This window comes from Rutidosis leptorrhynchoides, chromosome 3, assembly GCF_046630445.1.
Source record: "Rutidosis leptorrhynchoides isolate AG116_Rl617_1_P2 chromosome 3, CSIRO_AGI_Rlap_v1, whole genome shotgun sequence".
NCBI lineage: Eukaryota > Viridiplantae > Streptophyta > Magnoliopsida > Asterales > Asteraceae > Rutidosis > Rutidosis leptorrhynchoides.
The window spans coordinates 392637011-392643425 of record NC_092335.1 but is presented as its reverse complement, the minus strand read 5'-3'; the positions used below and the strand labels follow the sequence as shown (position 1 = coordinate 392643425).

Sequence of the window (6415 nt, the reverse complement as noted above, 5' to 3'; positions counted from 1 at the left end):
TATACTTGTTGAAAACTTACTTTATCTTTTATGAATGATGATGATGATGATGATACTTAAGACTTTATTTATTCACTTTTAAACTTTTGGGGACAATATACTAACTTAGTGACCTTTGACTTAGGTTGACGACTGATAATGCTAAAAACGAACATATATTTCATAGCATTATCCTTCAAGAAAGACAAGCTTTTAGTTGCAACTATTCTATTTACAAGTGATATTCGTTTAAATAATAAAAGGTGAAGACAAAAGACAGATTCGACAATTTGAAGACTCAAACGACCAAAACGCTAAAGAGTACAAAGTACAATCCAAGTGGTTCAATTTATTGATGAGAAACGTCTCAAAATTACAAGAGTACAAGCCGTAAAACGCAAAGTACAAGATATTAGATAGTACGCAAGGACTTTCGAAAATTCGGAACCGGGACATGAACCAACTATCAACGCGCGACGCAACGGAGCTAAAATTACAAGTCAACTATGCACATGAATATAATATAATATATAAATAATTCTATAAATTATTTATATATTATATTTATATTAAAAACCGTCGATAAATAAAAAAACAAAAGTACCTGAGCTGTAAAAGGGGGCCATGCGATCGCATGGCCAGGAAGGCCAAAATCCATGCGATCGCATGGAGTACTGTAGCAGCCCAAGTCCTATAAATTGGAACGTTTTCTATCGAGTAATGTACACCATATCATACTTCAATCTCACTCTCTCAATATATTTATAATTTTAATTTTAATTTTAATTTTAAGTTAATAATAATAAGGTTATAGTGGCGAATGTTTTAAGTTTGTAAGTCAAAATTCTGTCCGTGTAACACTACGCGATTAATACTCATTGTAAGTTATGTTCAACCTTTTTAAATTAATATCTCGTAGCTAAGTTATTATTATGCTTATTTAAGCCGAATTAATCATGATGTTGGACTAAATATTAAAGACGGGGTTATTGGGCTTTGGACCATAATTGGGGTTTTGACAAAAGACCGACACTTGTGGAAATTGGACTATGGGCTATTAATGGGCTTTATATTTGTTTAATTGAATGATAGTTCGTTAATTTAATATAGAGATTTACAATTTGAGGTATTCTAAATAACCACATATACTCGATCGGACACGATGGGCAGGATATTTATAAATACTAATAATCGTTCATTTAACCTGACACGGGCATGGATTAATAGTCAATGGACTCATTAAAACAGGGGTGGATTACATACAAGGACACTTGGTGTAATTGATAATAAAGTATTAAAACCTTGGATTGCACACAGTCGATAACCTGGTGTAATCATTAACAATGTATTAAAACCTTATTATAGTTTAAGTCCCCAATTAGTTGGAATATTTGACTTCGTGTATAAGGATAATTTGACGAGGACACTCGCACTTTATATTTATGACTGATGGACTGTTATGGACAAAAACCAGATGGACATATCGAATAATCCAGGACAAAGGACAATTAACCCATGGTAATAAATTAAAATCAACACGTCAAACATCATGATTACGGAAGTTTAAATAAGCATAATTTCTTTATTTTATATCTCATCATCATTTTATTTATCGCACTTTAAATTATCGCACTTTTATTATCGTTATTTACTTTACGCTTTAAATTAAGTCATTTGTATATTTAATATTTTACATTAGGTTTTAATTGTGACTTAAGACATAAAATCGACAAACCGGTCATTAAACGGTAAAAACCCCCTTTTATAATAACAATAATACTACTTATATATATTTATACAAATATAGTTTAAAATAAATATAGCGTTAAATTTAGTTGTATCCCTGTGGAACGAACCGGACTTACTAAAAATTACACTACTCTACGATTAGGTACACTGTCTATAAGTGTTGTAGCAAGGTTTAGGTATATCGCATTCTATAAATAAATAAATAACTTGTGTAAAATTGTAGCATATTTAATAGTATTTCATAGTAAAATATAATCTATTTCGTACTACACCTTACACACATCAAGTATTTTTGGCGTCGCTGCCGGGGAACTTCAACAACGCCGAAGCGAAACGCTATATATAAAAAAAAAATTTAGTTTTTTAGTTATTTTTGTAAAAATATATTTATATACGTTTTAAATATTAAAAACAAAAATATAAAAACATAAAAAAAAGTATATATATCTATTTAAGTGTTCAAGTAAAAAGAAAATATATTTTTTAAAGTATAAAAGTATTTTTTTAGTTCTTAAAAATATAAGTTTATAAATATTACTTATATTAATTTTGTAAAGATTTTAAAGTAAAAAGTAAAAAAAATAATAATAATTAAAAACTCTGAACCTGCACCGATTGAAACTGCAAAGGATCTGAGCCTGCACTGTCATGCGATCGCATGAGCAGGCAAGGGTAAACCCATGCGACCGCATGGTACCTTCTGACACGCCCACAACCTAGTACGACAGAATTAGGGTTTAATTTAATTATTATTATTATTATTATTATTATTAATTAACCTAATTAGGGTTTATATTTAATATTAATTAGTTATAGTTTAATTAAAGTTGTATTTTAAGTTTTAAGTGTTAAGTAGTTTTATAAATTTATAAAATTAATACTTTTATACATTAATATAAAAATAATATATTTATAAAAATTTTATTTTTATAACTTTAAGTTTTATTTTTATATTTTGTATCTTTTTATTTCGTTTAATCGTAATTTGTATATTTATCGTTCGTATTTAGTTTAAAACTTAGTTTTTACCATAGTTATTTCTATTTCTAGATTCTTAGGCTTTGCCATAAAATCCCTTAAGTGCTTTTTCTTTAGATTAAGATTTAGGCGGTTTAGAATTTTACGACGTCACTTATCGCTTTAATATTTAATATATTTTAGTGCCTAATTAAGTTATTGCCGTTTTGGATTTAGAATTCCTTTTAAGCTTTAATTCCTTTAGACGCAACTTTTAATATTTAGTTTTTAGACTTTTAAGTTTCGACGCTTTACTTTCTTATTTTTGTTTTTCGACTTTTTATTTTCCGATCTTTTACTTTTTTTTCGACGCTTGTTTTTCAACTTCTTATTTTTTGACGCACTCTTTTTCTTTCTTATTTCTCGACACTATAGTTTTTAGGACGTAGATTTTATCTTCTTTAAATTTCTTCGAAATATTATTTTAAGCGGTTAAATTGATAGACATCCAAAATTTTCTGGTTCGTAGTAATAGTTGGATTTGTCAGTGGCGAGTTGTGGGCTTCCGATTTAAAGGGTCCTGGCTACCTGCTGCATCTATTGGCTATTCGAAACGTGGGCAAAATCAGAAAAGTCTATTAATTTGATAGCTTTAATAATTTTTATTTTTATAACTAATAGGATATTCAGTGAATTCACCGAGCAAAACGTTCACCACCTTTCATACGTTCACCACCTGTAACTCGATCAAGACATCTAGCCAATATTGTCGCCGTTGATTTTTCTTTAGAATCATCAAATCAACCAAGTACTCCAATTCAAATTTCCGATAATCCATTTTTTGAACCCGACCTCACAATTGAGAACCCGGAGGATATTCAAGGAAAATTCAGAGATCCTGAACCACTAATCATTCCTCCTGAACCACAAATTATTCATCCAGAGGTTGTCGAGGAAGAAACCATTAAGTCAGAATCCTCTAGTGATTCAGATTCAACAAATTCAATCATGGAAAATCCAGAACCTCTAAGTATGGAAGATCGAATGAGGGCTAAACGCACTGGCCAAGGTCACGCAATTACTCAACCAGACATTAATGCACCAGATTATGAAATCAAACGACAAATCCTACACATGGTAACTAATCAATGCCAATTTAGTGGTGCGCCAAAGGAAGATCCAAACGAACATCTTCGTACCTTTAATAGGATCTGTACTCTATTCAAAATCAGAGAAGTTGAGGACGAACAGATCTATCTCATGTTATTTCCATGGACTTTAAAGGGAGAAGCAAAAGATTGGTTAGAATCGTTACATGAAGGGGCGATTGATACATGGGATGTCTTAGTTGAAAAATTTCTTAAACAATTCTTTCTGGCATCTAAAGCCGTATGACTTCAAGGAGAAATTTTTACGTTCACACAAAAGCCAAATGAAACTTTATATGAGGCGTGGACAAGATTTGAAAAGTTGTTGAGAGGATGTCCTCAACATGGTAAATAGTACAAATATTCTACCAAGGATGCGGTATTACTACACGAAAAGACATTGATATAACAGCTGGTGGTTCCATTATGAAGAAAACCGCAACTGAAGCTTACAAAATTATTGATAACACTGCTTCCCACTCACATGAGTGACATCAAGAAAAAGACATCGTTAGATCATCTAAAGCGGCTAGAGCCGATTCTAGCCATGACTTTGATTCCATTTCCGCAAAGTTAGATGCTTTCGAAAGATGAATGGAAAAGATGACTAAAGATATTCACGCAATACGCATTAGTTGTGAGCAGTGTGGAGGACCACATTTGACAAAAGATTATCTCAGTATTGAAAAAATAATGGAACAAAGAGAGAATATTTCATATATGAACCAAAGGCCTGGAAATAATTATCAAAGTAATTATCAACCGCCAAGACCAAACTACAATCAGAATTATAACCGAAATGTTCCATACAACAACCAACAAGGTCCTGGCAATCAACAAGTATCTAACAATATTTACAATCAGCGAAGACCTATTTTTCAAAATAAACCACCACAAACCGATGATAAAAAGACAAATTTAGAAGACATGATGTCGAAGCTAGTTGAATCTCAAACTCAGTTTTTCACATCTCAGAAACAAACCAATGAACAAAATGCTCAAGCATTTAGAAATCAACAAGCTTCTATCCAAAATCCGGAACAAGAAGTGAGCAACCTAGCAAGGTTGATAGGTGAAAGAAAACCGGAGAGTCTACCTAGCGATACAAATGCTAACCCCCGGAATGAAACAGCTAGAGCCATTACCACAAGAAGTGGTATTACACTTAAACCACCCGAAATGCATGTAAATTCTGATGACTCTATTCCTACTCCACAAGAACCATAATCTGATCAAGAAAAGGAAAAAGAACCGGTAGTTGAAAAGGTTAATGAAGATAACACAGTTAAGGCTAAACCTTATGTTAAACCATACCAACCACCACTTCCTTACCCAAGTAAAATGAGAAAAGAAAGACTTGAAGCCGAGCAATCCAAATTCTTGGATATGTTTAAAAAAATAAATGTAAATCTTCCTTTCATTGATGTGATTTCAGGAATGCCAAGATATGCTAAATTTCTGAAAGATCTAATCACAAATAGAAAGAAAATGGAAGAACTCTCGGCTGTTACTATGAATGCTAATTGTCTGCAGTGCTGTTGAATAAACTACCAGAAAAATTATCAGATCCAAGAAGTTTCACAATTCCATGTTTTCTGGGTAGTCTTAGTTCAATAGAAGTATTGGCAGACTTAGGTGCTAGTATAAATTTAATGCCGTATTCATTATACGCTAAACTAGACCTTGGAGAATTAAAACCAACACGAATAAGCATACAACTAGCCGATCGATCAGTAAAATATCCTAGAGTGATAATGGAAAACATGCTAGTTAAAGTTGGTTCTTTAGTATTTCCAGTAGATTTTGTTATTCTGGACATGGAAGAAGATTCTCGAGTTCCTCTTATATTAGGAAGACCATTCTTAAACACGGCTAAAGCAATAATAGACGTGTTTGGTAAGAAACTGACCCTAAGTATAGAGGACGAGAGTGTTACTTTTTCTGTTGATAGAGCCATGAAACAACCGCAATCTGTAGATGATACATGTTATTATATTCAAACTATAGATTTACATGCAGAATTATTAGAAGAATTTCCAGAATTACAAGGAACAGGAGAATGTTCTTTAGGAAAAGGAACTGAATCAATTGATGAAGCTGAAATATTAGCCGCACTTATGGCTAATGAATATGAACCAACAACAGAAGAACTTCAAATGCTAAAAGAGGAAGACAGACATCGATACAAATCATCGATAGAAGAACCACCGACATTAGAGTTAAAGCCACTTCCAAACCATTTGAAATACGCTTATTTACATGGTGAATCTGAATTACCAGTAATAATATCGTCTCCTCTTACTGAAAATGAAAAATCTCAACTCATTTCTGTGCTAAAAGCTCATAAACCAGCTATTGCATGGAAAATTCATGACATTAAAGGCATAATTCCTTCATATTGCACACACAAAATCCTTATGGAAGAAGACCATAAAACCTATGCGCAACGCCAACGAAGACTAAATCCTAATATGCAAGATGTTGTTAAGAAAGAAATTATTAAACTGCTAGATGCAGGTTTAATTTATCCAATCTCTGATAGTCCATGGGTAAGCCCAGTTCAATGCGTACCTAAGAAGGGT

The 6415-nt window shown here is 32.1% G+C and overlaps 1 non-coding gene across 1 annotated transcript; it reads right to left on the bottom strand.

Moving 5' to 3' along the window:
• Window positions 1–4077: 4077 nt before the first annotated feature.
• On the bottom strand, window positions 4078–4184 carry LOC139903286 (small nucleolar RNA R71). Its single transcript, XR_011778117.1, has one exon. It is a non-coding gene; the product is annotated as a small nucleolar RNA R71 (small nucleolar RNA).
• Between the last annotated feature and the right edge of the window lie 2231 nt (window positions 4185–6415).